The 17,293-nt window shown below is 35.2% G+C and overlaps 1 protein-coding gene across 7 annotated transcripts in view; it reads right to left on the bottom strand.

The window, feature by feature from the left end:
* ASAP2 (ArfGAP with SH3 domain, ankyrin repeat and PH domain 2) overlaps window positions 1–17,293 on the bottom strand; it is a 259,957-nt gene that overhangs the window by 157,027 nt on the left and 85,637 nt on the right. The window lies entirely within an intron of this gene.

Raw genomic sequence — 17,293 nt, 5'->3', positions numbered from 1 at the left:
CTTGGGAATAAAGTTTCTGGAAAGTAACCAAAGAGAACACATCAGCCTTTAGGTTATAGTACTTGAAAATGTTTCCATTAAAAAGAGTTCAATCCTCTTGGTTCCCTGTAGAATTCAACTATACTTATAACCAGGGCCTTTTCATATACTGTAATACTTCAATAAATTAATGAACTCAGTCTTAAATATTCCTTCCATCTATGCAAGTAGATTTTGGTCTTCTCATCCTGGGCAATTTTTATTCAAGTTGTCACAAGATTCTCCATAAAGAAACTACATCTGCTATGCACAGGAAGGCTAAGATATATAGATATAAAAACATTTTGTGGACTCTAGTACAGCATTTGAGCAGTTGTATGATGAGATTTATAAGTGGAAACCAAGTGAGAGGTAATCTAGTCCAGTTTTTTATTTTACAGATGAAAAAATTGAAACCCACGGGATTAAGTAACTTATTCAATATCACATATAAAGTAAGTAGCAGAGTTTGCATTCAAACCCAAGTCTCCATTCCCAATCTAGCTCTGTTTCTGCATTCTTGATTTGTAAGAAATTAGGGTAATCCATTACTTTCAACAATATGGCATCACCAAAGAAATTTGGTATTAAAAGCTGTAGATGAATGGGATTTTTTTTTGGGGGGGGGGGAGGGGGTAGAGCACAGCACTAGACAGTACCTTGGGACCCTTAAAATCATTATGAAATTGCTCAAATGCAATTGTTTACTTTCTAGCTTTCTTTTTAACTCCTTGGCCAAGGACCTTCCTACAGGTAAGAAATGTTAAGATTTTAAAGCTGAATGGGACCTTGGAAATCATTTAATCCATCTCCCTAATTTCACAGAAAACAAAATTGAGTTCCTCAAATTTTAAACAACTCTACACACTCCCAAACTAGTTAGGTGCAGAGCTAAAACAAGAATCTATATTTACTGACTTATAAATTCATACTTTTTTTCCATCATAGCATATTATTCTCCCCTATTGCTCAAGGACATTCAAAGGCAATTTACAGTTAGGTGCAAAGATTTGAAGAGATTATTATATCAAAAAGACTATTATGAACCCAGAAGGTATATGTTAGTACTGCACTAACCCAAAGAACAGAATTCATTCTTGTGTTTAATAAAAATTTTTTAGGAAGATGGAAGTTGTGTCTTTGGGTCAAAGGACCCAAACTGACAGGGGGCAAACAAGCCCCTGACTATTAAATTGTATCTTTACCTCCATCCAACTTCTTAGGGTATAAGGTCTTGCAACATAATTGCACTTGGGACATGAAAATCACAGATCACAATTATGTAGCAATTTAAAGTTTACAAAGTACTTTCCTCACAAGAAGTTTAAATATTACTTGTTTCACTTTATATATAAGAAACTGATCCTCAGTTTTCAAAGTCACTTTGTATCTAGTCACTAATGAATAGAGAAAGGGAATTTTTGTCCATATCTGAATCTAAATAAAGTATATGCTAACAGATGCCTCTCAGGTCCTTTAAGTAGCTCAGCCGAAACAGAAGAGAATAGGAGATTTCTAGGTAGCATCACATCTAAGCAACATAGTTTTATCTTAATTTTATGGTAACTATCTAAACTCTCAAGCCCTTAAACTCTTTAGATCCAAAGCAGCACAAGATACTGCAAAATCTCAAAGCTAAAGAATTTAATATAGTGCCTTGACTCAGGAAACAGTACCTGCATCACATGCTGTAAATTTTCAACTTCATGTTCCTTTCTATCCCCATCTACCCCTGGTACTATTTCCCTTGCACAGGAATTACTTTCACAATATAACCAATAAATATTTATTGGAAGACCTGCAATAATGAAGTACTCATAACCTCATAAAGCTACTCACAGTTTTAAAAAGCTCTAGTTATTAGGAAGTTTTTCTTATATCAAATCTAAATCTGACTCTCAAAGTACCATCTGTTGTTTCTAGTTTTGTCTTCAAAGTCCAGGCAGAGTGAAGTCTAAATCCACTTTGACATTACAGCTTTTCAAATACTTGAAGACAACTATCATGTTTCCTCTTTTTGCTTTTTCCAAGTCTCTTCCTTTCACCAGACTACACATCTTCTTCACCCACACCTCAAACAACAGTATCAGTGACCCTGGCCTCCTTACTGTTTCACTAACAAAACACTCCATTTCCAGTCTTTAGCATTTTCTTTAGCTGTCTCCCATTCCTGGAATGCTCTCCCTCCTCATGTCTGCTTTATTTCTTCCAAGTCCAAACTAAAATTCAATGTTATAGGAAGTCATTCCCAATCCCCTTTTAAATCCTAGAGCCTTCCTTGTAATTTCCTAAATATTCTTATTGTTTTCCTCCATTCTTAAGGAGGTCCAAGATATCAGGGAAGTGATGCCATGACATGCAAGTGTGTTGGATTTAAATGAGGGTAGGTCTGCTCAAGGCCACTTATCTCCTTCAGAATAATCTGGGTCCAGTGGTCAGTTCTAGATCAGGACAACTGGAGATGACTCTAGATGCAGTGGGAGACCTTAGCACTTTTGCTAAATATTAAGCTTGTAGTCCACTAAAATGCCCAAATATTTTTCATAAAAATTGTTTCCTCTCCTATTTTTTGCTTGTGAAACTGAATTTTTAAACACATGGTAAGAGTTCAGATTTACTCCTATTATATTTCATGTTACATTTAGTCCATTGTTCTTAACTATCAAAAACTTCTTGTGTCCTGGCTCTATGATCAATTGTGTTAAGCTTTCCTCTTAGCTTTGTGACATCTGCAAATTTAATATGCCTTCTATAAGGCCTCCAAGTCACTGATAAACACACTGGAAAACCAAGGATATTTTCTTGTTGGAAATATATTACAGGACTACCTAAGCCTCCTTTAATCATTATTAATTAACTCTAGATTCAGGGGTCAACAAAATATGGTGTGAGGCCAAATCTATCTTGCTTGTTTTATACAGCTATAGGAGCAAAAAATGTTTTTTACACTTGGACAGGCCCTGATTTGTCAACCCTTGGTGTAGATTAGAGGTGTTTAAATATGGCCACATAAAAACTTCCAAGTACAGTCCAAACTAATCAAACAAAAAATATTTATTAAGAACTATGTGCAAGACACTGTGCTATGCCCCAAGGATATGAGAGGCAAAAAAAAAAAAAAAGTCCCTATTCTGAAAGAGATTACAATCTAATGGATAAAACACTTTGCAAATGCATATGCAAAGTAAGCTATATATAGGATAAATAGGAAATAATTAATAGAGTGAAGACACTGGAATTAAGAGGGATTAGGAAAGGTTTCCTGTACAAAGTACGATTTTAGTTGAAATTTAAAGGAAACCAGGGAAATCAATAGTTAGATAGGAAGAGGGAGAGGGACTACCTGGAGTAAAAAGGTGTTCAATAGCCAGGAGGCTACAGTCACTATTTGAAAGAATATGTGACAGAAAGTAAGGTATAATAAGACTGGAAAGGTAGAGTTGGGCTAGGTGATAAAGGGTTTTGAATGTCAAACAGAGAATATTGTATTTGTTCCTAAAGGCAATAGAAAGACAGGGGGAGAGGGGTTAGTGAATAAGGAGGTGACATGACATTTTAGGAAAAGCATTTTATTAGCTGATTGGAGAATGGACTGGAGTGGGGAAAGATTTGAGGCAGAAAGATCTATCAGCAGGAATTAAGGTGATGACTGACTGTTCTATAGTAAGTACAGTTAAAGGGGGAAAGGTGCATATTTAAGAGATGTTGCAAAGGTAAAATCAGTAGGTCCTGGGAGGAAAATAAAAAGATTGTATATAAAGAATGAGATAAAGTGAAGAATCCAGGATGAATCCCTAAATTGTAAACCTGAAGAATGGGAGGGAGGGAAATGGATTGTTTTGAATATAACGAGTTTAAGATGTCCACTGGGCATCCAGTTTGAGATGCCTGGAAAGCAACTGGAGATGTGAGATTGGAGGTCAGCAGAAAGAGTAGGGTAGGATAGATAGATTTGAGAATCCATCTGCAAAGAGATGATAAATCCAGGATAGTTGGATGACATCACCAAGTAAAGTAAAGGAAGAAGAGGAAAAAGCCCAGGAAAGAACTCTGAGGACTACCTATGTATACTGCAGGATGTATTCTGGAGAAGGATATAGCAAAGGAGGTTGAGAAGCAAACCAGATAGGTAGGAGAAACCAGGAGAGAGTGATATCCTAAGAACTTAGAGGAGAGAATTAAGAAGGAATGATCAACAGTATCAAGAGCTGCAATAATATCAAGAAGAATGAGGACTGAGCCATAGGATGTGACAAGTAAGAGGTCAATAGTAAATTTAAAGAGAGCAATTTTGGTGAAATAAAATTAGAAGTCACATTGTATGGTGTTCTTTTTCCAAAACACAGCCAGGTGATAAAAGAGTTAAGATCTTTTATTGTGTCCTTCAATATAGCCCAGTTAGCCCAGAGGCTTATCTCTCCGCTTGGTTCTAAGAGCCTCCGCCTGAATGTCTCCAAATCCAAAGGTTTGTCCTTCCAACTCCAGCCAGCACCAAGATAGAAGATACAATAAATCTCTCTTTCCTCCAAGATAGGGCCTGTAGGCTTTCTTGCAGAGTGCTCCTCTCCGACTCCTGGGAATGCTCCAAAGAAAAACTCCCTCAAGTGGCTTACTGGAGCTGTATTTATTTATGCTACTTCTCCAAGAGTGGGATTGTGGGATATCTCCCAGCATGCTCTCTGGCCCTAAGGGAGATGTGAATTCAGATATCTCTTTCTAAACCCTGAATTCTCCCAAATGTGTGAACTCCATTGGGTACTTAGATACTTATGAGCTCTCTAAAAGTGTAAACACAAGCATTGTTTCCATCAGTTGTACTTAGTACCTTCTTTCAAGTTCTGGCCCAAAATATCTCCTTCTAAGATCAAATCGATCATATTGAACCATGCCAAATTAGATAATTATTGTCTCTATCAACTCCAATGTCTTAACACTTTGTAAAAATTCCAACAACATTGTAAGAAGTTAAGAGAAAAATAAGAGGAAAGAGAGTAGAGGTACCTATTGTAAATGGCCTTTTCAAAAATCTTTGTTACAAAGGCCAGAAGATATAAAAGATGACATTCAGTCGGGGTAGAAGGATCAAGGGAAAGTTTTTTCAGGACAGAGGAGCCATGGGCTTGTTTGTGGACAGTAGGAAATGAACTAGTAGAGGGGGAGAAATTGAAAATAGGAGAAAAATAGGAATAACAGAGGTAGACAATCACTTAGAGGCATTGGGATGGAATGGAATCACTTGAACAGGGATTAGCCTTAGTAAAGAATAAGGCCACTTCATCATGAGAGACACGGGTGGAAGAGAAAGTAGTAGAAGGCATATGAGTATTAGGAGATGAGGAAGAGAAAAGGAAATTCAAGACCTCAATTTTTTTTCTGTAAAATATGAGAAAAGGATTTCAATTGAGAGAGTAGGAGAAGGGGAAGCCAAGGGAGGTTTGAAGATGAAACAGTTTTTGATGTAGAGTAGTGAGTTTACAAAGGAGATATTAGCCTAGCAGCTGGGAAGCCCCAGTTGAGGTTATATAACATAAATGTGTAGTGGTCCTAATCAGAATGGAGGCTTGATTTTCTCCACCTTCATTCCACAGCATATAAACAAGAACAAAAGTGATGAATGTTGGAATTGATCCAAGGCTAAGGCTTGGCTGGGCATCACTGGGAACACGGTAAGACCCTGGGATTTCAAAAGAGGAAAACAGTGTAATGTTGTAGATCCTAATGGATCTAGATAGAAAAAAGTGGCTAGTGAGGGGAGATGGCCTGGCAGAGAAACTGATGGATCAATGAACTGTCTGGAGGTCAGCATGCAGATGAATAGTAGAGTTTTATAAGGAAAAGGAAAAACAAAAAGCTAACAGATTCATGGATTCATGGTCAGATAAGGGTATTTCAGAATTTATGAACAAAGAGGTAGTATTAATTAAAATATAATTGAGAAATATTTAACAAGATAAATTAAAATACAATAAACAGAAAATATTAACGTATGGTTTTCTAAAGTTAATATATGATCTACAGGAATTCATTCTATTTGAGTGTTTCCCCAGATCTTGATTAACAGAGCTACCTAATAAGAATGCCCCAAGCCTCCATCCCATCATCACAAAGAACTCAAAGAGAAAAGGGGCTCCCCCACCCTGAAGGTTTTATGGTTGCATCCTACAGAGGCATATGGTGTACTAGAAAGTTGGGAACCAGAATTTGAATTAGGCTACAAATTCCTCATTAGAAAGTAAGCTCTTTGAGATAGGGACTGTTTCACTTCTATCTTATATTGCTAGAACTTGGCACAGTGATTACCCAGGTTTTTCCTACTACTTCTCTTGTGGGGTAAATGTTCTATAAACTTTGCTATTGTTATTTTTATATTGCTCTTCCTAGCCTCAGTGAACTTCATAAAATCACCCATCTCCCTCTCTAACTCTTACTGCATGTATAGACTACAGTAATCAACTCTACAATTCTAAATATTCCAACGGAAATGCCAGCACAATAACTACCCAACAGCTTTCTGGAATGACCCAGACAATCAATCCCTTCAGATACTATCGAGTAACAGATCTTTCCACCATTCTACTTCTTATACTAAACTCACCTTCCATGTATGCCCATTCTTCCAACAACTGACTTTACCCTTAAATTAAGATAAATACATTGCATTTGTGTATCGTGTATTCACAGTTTACTCCAGTCATATAAACTGCCAAAAAATCCTAATTAAAAAATGAAGCAGGAGATATAAATGAAGTATGTACAATTCTCTTAGATCTGCAACTTGAATGTTCCTTTCACTTGGAATGTTGAATTATTAGGATATTTAGAGCTAGAAGGTACTTTGGAGATCATCTACCTAGTTCAGCAGTTCTCAAAGTGAGATTTGAGGAATCCTCTTTTTCAGGGAGTTTATGAATTCAAAACTAGTTTCAATAATACTGAAATGGTTTAATTTTGATACAGAAAACATTGATAAAGATTACATAAATAAAAGCTCTTCTGGGGCAGTTTTTAATAATTTAATAGTGTAAAGAGGTCCTAAGGACAAAAATTTTGAAAACTTCTAAAATTGTCCAATGCCCAAGGTCACAACTTTTTAATTAAAAAAAAAAAAAAAAAAAAAACCAAACTAGATTGCAAATATTTCTTCTCTTCCCCTTCTCCTCAGAGACAGCATGCTCAGATACAAAAGTTTTTTAGCTAGTCAGTCACTCTTAACAGGTAGGACTAAAGGCAATCAATCAAAAAGCAGTATATGGATGCCAATTATGTACCTAGGACTAGGTCAGATGTGGAGAATACAAAGACAAAAGTTTAACAATCTGTTTCTAGGAGTTCATATGCTTCAGCCCCTCTGGCTTCTTTCTAATTGGACCACTCTTCCCAGAACTACTATTTAAGGAAAGTGAGTAGGGCAACTATATCTCATTTCTCTCCAGGATAAATTTTGGATTTCTTCTATCAAGTCTTCAGACCAGGTATCTTTTACTTGTAGTTTCCCTACAAAAGAATATAAACTTCTTCAGGGAAAGGACTATCTTTCTCCTTTTATTTATATTTCTAGTGCTTAGCAAAGTCCCTGGAATGTTGTAAAAGCTCCACTTAAAGAAGTTTCTCAAACTAGCCATCTTCTTTTCCTTTACCAAAGGGTTATACACCTTTGATAATACACTGTTATCCACTTACGAGATAACAACTTTCTCTCTACTTTTCAGCTTCCTTTTTAAAACTGCCTTCTCCCTTTAAATTGTAAGTAAGCTTCTTGAAATAGAAACTATCTTTTTCTTATTTGCATTTCCTTAGCTGACAAACAGCCTGGCACATAATTGGAGTTAAATAAATGTTTATTGAGTAACTGGATAGGGGTCAACAAATGGTGCAGTAGGCCTGGAATCCTGAGTTCAGATAGGACCTCAAGACACCACCACCAATATCTCTGCCAAAAAAAGAAAAACAACTCCAACTGGGGTCACAAAGAGTCAGAAAGACACAACTGAAATGAATGAACAACAACCGAATAGCTGGTAAATACAAAAATTTGGGAGAAGGCACCGGCAGCCTCAGGGGAAGATGGGGGATCAGGAAAGTGTTAATGTATTAGATGACACAAACTAATCTATACTTTAATTTTCTTCCTCTTTGAGGCAGAAATGAAAAAAAGGCATCCCATGCACAAGGACAGACAGAAAAAGAGGAACAGGAATGGGATACACTATGTGAGAAATTAAAGTGTGAGAAAAAAGAAGGCATAATAGGGCTGGATACAGGTTACATTAAATGTATCAAAAAAAGCATTTACTGGATTCACACATCTAAACCACAGTAACACATTTTGTAAAGAATGTATCTTAGAAGTGACATGCTCCTCAGGTGAAATAACTGCTTGGTGAAGCAAAAAAGCAAAACCTCCCTAGATAACCATGATGATTAGTATTCAAATAGGAGCTATGATTTTAACATCAGATCACTCTGCATAAATCTAAATAAACGAAACAAGTTGGTTCTTGGTTGCAATGCTATATGCTACTGACTTTCAGGTCTGATGTTAGGCACACATCCTCAAAAATAGGTTGACACAGACACATTTAACTACAATTTGGTGAGGTGTGAAGAGAAAAAGAATGTAAAATACCATCCATTCTCCCAGGGGGATTTACCTAAAATCAAAGAAAATGCCTTAGTTCTCTAATGGGTTCTCAATAAGAAATAATAATTTATAGCATCTTATGATCACAAGTAATATACTTTCACATCTATAATTTCTTTTGAGACTTTAAAGGAGCTCTGTGAAATCGATGATAATCTGAATATTATTGACCCTATTTTAGAGCTAAGGAAACAGACTCAAGGAGATTAAATGACTTGTTCAAAGAATACAGCTTGTGACTGCAGAGCAAAGATATCAACGGTTCTTTCCTTCCCTTAAACCATGATCTTTTTCTCATTACGCCACAAACAGAATTGTAATAGAATTCAACACTCTTCTTTCCAGATGATTAAAATGAGGCCTTTAATGAGATGTGACTTGTCCAGTCATAGAACTCTGGTCCTGACTCCAAATCCTGTCCTTTTCCCACTGTGTACCATGCTATTTTAAAATTAATCCCAAGGCTCAGTATTTATTAAATGAATAACAAATCTGTCAATACTTCTCTTTCATTAAGTTCTAGCACTTAATGTTTCTTCCCACAAAATACACCTTAACTTTCTAGGAAGTTGGCTATTCCTGTTACAGTGCTTCACTCCCTCCCCCCATGACTATAGTATGAAAAAATTTTCCACCACAACCCTAGCTCCCCAGCATGTCTATCTTTTCAAAATAAAACAAAAGTAGGATTTTTAAAAGGGCAAACTATAGGGAGGAAAAGATTTATTTCTTATAAATTGTTCCAAGGCAAACGTGATACCAGTCATAAGAATTTCATATAAATTATTGACTGCCCCAATAATATCAATGCTAAATTAAACAAATACATTTTTTGAATCTTTGGGTAATTTAAAATTTTTACTGATCAATTCTTATATAAAGGGGACCAAAAGAATGATAGAAAAGGAGGAAAATATAATGAAATTAATACCTTTGAATCTCTCAAAAACCACTCTGCTGATTGAAGGAAATAATTAATTGATAATCATAATAATTGATGGGAAAATAATTAGCAGTTTTAATGAAGTTTTAAATATCCAAAAGACAGGTGGTGCAGTGAACCTAGAGTAGGAAAGAGACTAAACTAGCCCTAGATATATAGAGAGCTGGCATTCAATTGCCTAGATTTGACAAAGGCTTGGGTCCTGATCCTTTTGGGGTCTCAGTTCACAGGATTGCCAAATGAGGGAGATAAGCCCTTTCCAGCGCAAGATCCTAGGAAATGAGGACCCAGAGAGGTGAAGTGATTTGACCATGGCCACAATGATAGAGAGTAGTAGAGAAATGATTCAAACTCAAGTTCTCTGATTCTAGACCTAGTATTCTTTCCATCTACTGTGTTCCCTTCTTGATGTATAAAATCAGGGCATTAGTCATCTTCAAGATCTTTTGTCACTTTCCTAATCAGAGATCTCTAATAATTTCTACTGTATCAAAGCCAATCAACTCACCAATCTTTCGTTAGAGTGGCTTTTATGACCTTCCCACAAACAAATCTCTATTTGTCCCTTTATTTTTTTACATTTTTCAGTAGTTCTGTTGACTGCCAAGCAGGTAGGACTCTGATGATTACATAATACAGCCATAACCTCAATGGTTCTTCTATCCTTCCTTTCCAAATTGCCTAAGTCCAATCATTCTTTAAAGCCCAGGTCAAGACTATTACTTCTTCAACCTTTCTTGGAATTCTTAACTGTACTTACTATCAATATCACACAACCTACCACTGATTTGTTCTTTTATGGTTTCCTCTAAATAACTGTTATTGATAACTGATAACTTCTTGAGATAAGATATACTTCTTTGGATCTTCAACCATTACTGGGAAGATAGCAGATTATACTTTCAATAAACTCATGTCCATTTCATTGACTTTAGCTTAAGATCAAATATTTCATTTTAGTGTAAAAGTAACAATTCTTTCACATATTCTGGCAGACAGTATATTCATTCAATTCAATTCAATAAATGTTTGTTATTACCTGCTTTGCTATGTGCTAGGCACAGTGCTAAACTCTGGGAATACAAATAAAAAAAAGAAAGACATTTTCTGCCCTTAAAGAGCTTATGATCTAATAAGACAACACAAAAAAACTAAAAGAGGGAGGGTACAAGAACATGATATTCTTCAATGGAGTAGAAATCAATCCATCAATCAATAAATAAATATTTAAGTGCCTAAAATGAGCCAGGAACTATGCTAAACACTGGGAATACAAAAAGATATAAAAGAGAGTCTTCGCCCTCAAGGAGCTTACAATCTACTGAGGAAGAAAACATGCAAATAAATACATACATAGCATGCTATATACCATGCTATATACAGGTTAAATAGTAAATAATTAAGAGAGGGAAGGTACTACAATTAAGATGTGCCCTAATACTGGCAAAGAATTCTTGGAGAAAGTAGAATTTTAGTTGGGACTTAAAGGAAGCCAGGGAGGTAGTGGTCCAAGTGGAAAAGGGAAAGCATTACAAATATAGGGGATCACCAGTAGGCCAGTGTCACTGGATTGAAGAGTAAATATTAGATCAAAAGATATAAGACTGGGAGTAGTCTAGGTTATAAAGAACTTTGAATAACCAACAGAGCACATTCCTAGAGACAAAAGGAAGCTATTGGAGTTTAGTGAGTTGGGGATTTTTTTTTTGGGGGGGGGGGAGTCATCAGCAAATTTGATAATCAAATTTTAATTTATTTAATCCAAGTTATTGATAAAAATGCTAAAGACTCAAAGACAGACCTTAGTATAACATTTTTAAGGTAAACTTGTTTAATTAGTCATAAATAAGCTGAATTTTACTATCACCCATCCTTTTTCTCTTATTAGAAATGTTTTTTCCAATGCTTTAAATATCACCGTCATGCCTAAATAACCCCACCTCAAAATCATCCTTTTTTAAAACAAAGATAATCAATGTGCATTTATTAAGCATCTAATTTCTTTTCAGACCCTGTGCTAAACTTAAAGATACAAAGGTAAAAACAAAATGCTTCCTATCCTCAAGATGCTCACATTCCAGGAGCTGAGATCACATGTGCATATATAAGTATACAAAAATAAAATTAAAACATATACAGGATAATGAGGAAGCATAGAATGCAGTAGAGGCTGGAGACACTTGGAAAAGGCTTTCATGGAGAAGTGGCACATGAGTTAAATGTTCAAAGAAAATCAGGATTATAATTGGCAGATGTAAGAAAGTATAGTTATGCAAAATAAAATGACATAGTGACCCCATCTGACATCATAAATTTCATTCTGCACCTGTAGATCCCAACTTTGTTGAAATCCAGACACATTATATTTAAGGCATTTTCCTTTTTTTTTTTTTTTTAAACTAGTCTAGAAATCCCAGCAAAAAAGAAATGAGGTTAGTTCAATTATGACAAACATTGAAGTGTATATTATAAATACAAAGTACTGTGTGAGGGAAGATATAAAAATTAAATAAGATCAAGTCTCTGCCCTAATGAAGCTTAGCAGTATTTCTATAAGAGAAACATAAATAGCTATAAGGTAAACTACTACATAAGAATTCATACCATTAAACACCTGGCAGCCCTTCTCACTGTACCTAGCTGGTCAGTAAACTATTAAACTGAAACAATTAAGGAAAGCTTAATGAAAGACATGGCATTTGAGTCAAGTCTTAGAAATATGTGACCAAGGATGAAACACATGACCAGTTCTGCTGTATCCACTCTGTATCTACTCTGGCTTTGGCAATCTTGATCTTCTTTAAGTAATCACCAACTAAATAAATGAACTCACAATTTTAGAGATGAATACCACATTTATTTGATAATTTCTAGAATCTGCATTTTTTCTGAATGTTAGAACATTTCCCCAACTTTATTCTTCTGGAACCTTTCTTCTTCTTTCCAGCTCCTCAAAGATTACTAAAGGCACTTCACAGTCATTACAGGTACAAGTTCTTTCAGTTTCCTAGAATGTAATCTGCTAGAGCATGACTCATTAAAATTACTTAAGTGCTCTCTTGCTAGCTCCCTATCTAGCTTGGATGCAATCCCCTCTTAACCATGCATTTTCCACTTTTCCCATGTTGAAAATCATTCTCTTTTATGGAGAAAACACACAAAAAAGTGGGTATCACACAATTCTGTGTCTTTACTATTTGTTACTATCCATCTAGCTTTTATTTTGTTTTGAACATTTAAAAAAAAAGGGTTTTTTAATTTTAAAAACATTTTTTAAAAATCCTATTCAGTTGTTTTGGACATTTTTTACTTTATACATTAGATCATCAAAAATTCCTGAGTTTTGCTACTTTTGCATACACTTATTCCCAATAGAATATAAGTTCAGACTTTTATTAAATTGCTTGCTGTCTTAGAGAAGGATGAGTGGAGAGGAGAAGAAAATATTGGAACACAAAATCTTACAAAAATCAACGTTGGAAACTAAACACACACAATGTTCACTTCAATTCAATAAACATTTACTGAACACCTATGTTTCCCAGCACTATGAGATGTGGAAAGAAAATAAATACAAAACAAAAAAACAGTACTGGATTTCTACTGAGGAAAACAATATACAAAGGTAATTATCTATAAAATATAAATAGAGTAAATACAAACTAATGGAGAGGGGAATTTACAAGTGTGGGAATTAAGAAAGGACTCGTGGGTGAAGGAAAACATGCTATGAGTCTGGAGGCAAAGGACAGACTAGGTAAAGAAATGCATAGATGGGCAGGAAATGAGTGGGAAACAGTAAGTTAATTGGGCTAGAACCTGCATAAAAAGAAGTAATGTGTTTGGGCTTTTGAGAACCAAAATAGCAGTTTGTATTTTGCTCTAAAGTCAACTCAGAACCCCTGAAGGGGTTCCCCAAACAGGGGAGCAGGAAAATTAGTCCAGCACTTTAAGAATGTCAATTTGATATCTGTGGATCAATCTGAGAAAGAAGCAATTAGAAACAGAGAGACCAACTAAGAAACTGCTGCTACAATGTAGGCCAGAGCTGATGAGGGTTCCTGGATGCAAAATTATCTTCCCTTTTGTCTTGCCATTCATTATCTGAGCAGAGAACCTTTCATATAATAGGTGTTAGCAGACAAGAGTTCTTTTACAACCCTGACCTCAGGGCAGAGCTCTTTATATAACATTCTTGTAGATCAGGGGTTCTTTTAGCCTTTTGGTGAAAGTTTGATGAAAGCCCATGGATCCTTTCTCAGTATCATGTTTTTAAATAGCTAAAAATACATTGAATTTCAAAGGAAACAAATTATACTGAAATACAGTTTTCAAAATATTAATACAAGGGGGCAGAGCTAGGTGGTACAGTGGATAGAGTACCAGCCCTGAAGTCAGGAGGTCTTAAATTCAAATCTGGCCTCAGACACTTAACACTTCCTAATTGTGTGACCCTGGGCAAGTCCACTTAATCCCAATTGCCCCAGCAAAAACAAATAAATAAATGAAATATATTACCACAAGCTTACAAAGGCCAAGTTAAGAAACTCTAGATGCTTAGAATTTTTCCTAGGTTTTTAATTTTTCTAAAATGTCTTGAACCATATTCCTTTCAGTAGTCTTTGGTCATTGGTCTACATCTATTTTTTCCTCAGGGTTTTTTTCAGTTTGCTTCCCCAAATATTAGGATACATTTATTGAAAGCACCTTAATTTTCTTTTCCCAAAGGACCTCGCTGGTTACTATCACTCACCAGTGCTTCCTTCTTGGTCAGAATTCAGTGGGAGAACATATAATAATAATAACAACAACAGAAATAGCTTACATTTATAGAGTATACGATCTACATTATCTCATTTACATTTCATTGCTTCCTCTACATTTTTGAGGAATAAATAAAAGCATGTAACAAATTTATTTGATGCTAATTTTTTTAATCTAACATGAGGCAGACAATAGAATTCTACAGAATAATCTCCTCATCAATACCATATCAAGGCCTCTGTGTCAATTTTGAAGCTCCATGTTAGATATTTCATTCCCCCTGACTTTATTTTAATAAGTACAATCTGTTATAGATTTCCATAAAATGTCACTTCTGTGACTACCTCCTTTTATACATTCACTTACAAGTAGTTTTATTATGTTTTTATTGTCAGGGGAGTGGGTTCTATATAGGCACATATTTTGTGAATAAACAATGCTATTCTTCTTCTCCTTTCACTAGATCTCTTTTGAAAAAACAATAACAAACCACCAAATCAAGATATCATTGGGAAAACCTCCTGGAAGTCTCCTGAACTTTTATTGACCTAGCTGGGTCTGATTGGTCAATCGGTTCCAAATCTACCTTCCTGTATCAATATTTATCCCACAACTCTCCCCCTGGAATGGTTACCCCTTCTCTATCAAGACAAACGATCTTGGGAAAATCTCAGTGAAGTTGTTTCTTTACCTATGAAACAAAGGAGTTGTTCTATATGAAGATGGTTGGGTCTATGTGACCTCTATGTTCTTCCCAGCTCGGAATAAAAGACTCCATGAGCCTTCTTTTTCCTACTCATATTGTATATTTTGCCCCACTAATCATAGTAAACCTGTGTTAAAAATTTAAGCTGGCTTTAGTAGCCATGCTTGTACAATAGGATAGACATCTGATTAATAAAATCGATCATGCACATCTAACTCTTGAATTTTTGGTATTTTTTCCCAACATAAAAGATGATCAGCAAATGAAAATTCCCTTCCTTAGGGGTCTTTTTTCTTTTATGTATGTATATGCTTCAAACTCATTCCAAATTTTTCTATAATATTAAGATTGGACATAATTTGGGAAGACTACTCAATTAAAATAGTTTCATTAAGTACAGAACTTAAGAGTGACTTCAGAGAAATGAAAATAAAGTTGTTTTTGTTGTTTCTGTCTTAATAAAGAAAGGGAAAATGTTTCCACCCACTGATAAGTCAAACACAGCTGAAAAAATGTAGTCCAAACTTCCCAGAAAAGGAAAAGGAAAAAAAAATCACCTTTGTGTTGAGACCAAGCTTGGGAAATTTCTGCCTAAATGCATTTTTAAGTAAATATGTACAACTGGGAATTTTTCTTTGAAGAGAGGACAGATGGCAGCTTATTACGGGTGGGAAAAATATTACAGAAGCTGTTTCTCAACAAGAATTGCAATAGCTGTTTCTGCAAACTGGAACCCACCAAGACATTTTTCCCCCAGAAAATACATCTGGTTGGGATCTCTGGCATCTTTTTGGAAACAAGAGTTCAAAAAAATATAGCTATTTTTACAAGTGTCCTTATGGTGTACACTGATATTCTTTTGGTTCATGCAAGTGTTTTTTCAAAAATATATATTTAAGCTCTAATAATCTTTCTAAAAAAATCCCTCCTTTAAGTCATCTCTCACATGAAAGAATATAGAATCTGGCTAAATTCTGAATATATTTGTATTGTCTGGGCTGCACAAAGAAAGAGGGTTTTAAAACATTGAGTCTTAAAATTACAAAAGACTTTTCCTATCTAAGAAGGGAAAAATAAAAACTCTGTATTACAGAAATAATAATTTACAAATTATGCATTAAGGTTTTATGCATTATGTTGAATATCTGTTATTTTTTTTATTCCTATAGTGGACAGGAATATAATAAGCACAAAAATAGCAACACCCACAAAAATTTATAACGTCCTTTCAAAGACAAGACAACTACATGAAACCATTAAACAATATAATGTAGCGTATGATCAAAAATGAAACTGATTAAAAAACAAAACAACATCAGGTGCTGCAGTTTAAGAAGGAGCAAAGAGAGACTCAGTAAGGACTAAAGTAGTAAGAGAAGTTTGAAACTTGAGCACAGATATTAAAGTTTAAATAAACCTAATTATTAAAAAATAATTTATTTTAAAAGATGGGTAAGAAGTAGACTAGTGGCAGGGGGAATTCCAAACTAAAGAGAGACTATGGCATGGGGAAACCCAAAGAAGTAGTAAAAAAGTTTTGTATGTGACATTCAGGGGATAAAGAGCCAGGTTGGAGAAGACCTTGTGAAAAGCAAGGAAGCTTTTCCTTTCCTCAACGCTGAATAACAATAGATTGGATAAAAATTATTTGCAGGCTGTGGAGGATGTAAAGGAATGAAACTCTTGAGTTGATGCACTGAGGTCGGACAACCCAGCACTTCAGGCTAACTACCTACTGGACAATACTCTAATGGAAGTATGGCCCTTCCCACTATTTTGTGCTGGTTTGATCTTTTGGTGTATACAGAGAACTGAGGTGGAAAAGGAAGGTCGCGGAGATCCTGTGTTCATTCACTTCATTTCTACCCCAAAAGACCAAGAATAAAGACCAAGGATTTTTGCTTATCCTGATTCCGGCTGATTCTAAGGTATCCATGCTAACTCAGTCTTCACAGGAGGACCCTAAAAAGCCAAGTATAATTTTATTCTTAAAAGAGAATGTAGAAGTAAAAACATATTACATATACATGAAACTATAAATTAATGTGACTAATTGAAAATAAAAAAGCTAAACCCAGAATTTTATTTTCAAATGAATACTCTGTCTTTTTAAAATGGAACCCCTGGAAGAGGATACCCATAATGATGGACAAGAGTTTGGGACTCCTCTTTTAGAGAGCAGCCAGTCATTACTCTATAAGTAGGCTTCATTTTTTTTTCT

Source organism: Sarcophilus harrisii, chromosome 2 (assembly GCF_902635505.1).
Source record: "Sarcophilus harrisii chromosome 2, mSarHar1.11, whole genome shotgun sequence".
In the NCBI taxonomy this organism is placed as follows: Eukaryota; Metazoa; Chordata; class Mammalia; order Dasyuromorphia; family Dasyuridae; genus Sarcophilus; species Sarcophilus harrisii.
The sequence above is the reverse complement of the archived record's forward strand: the minus strand, read 5'-3'. Positions and strand labels throughout refer to the sequence as shown.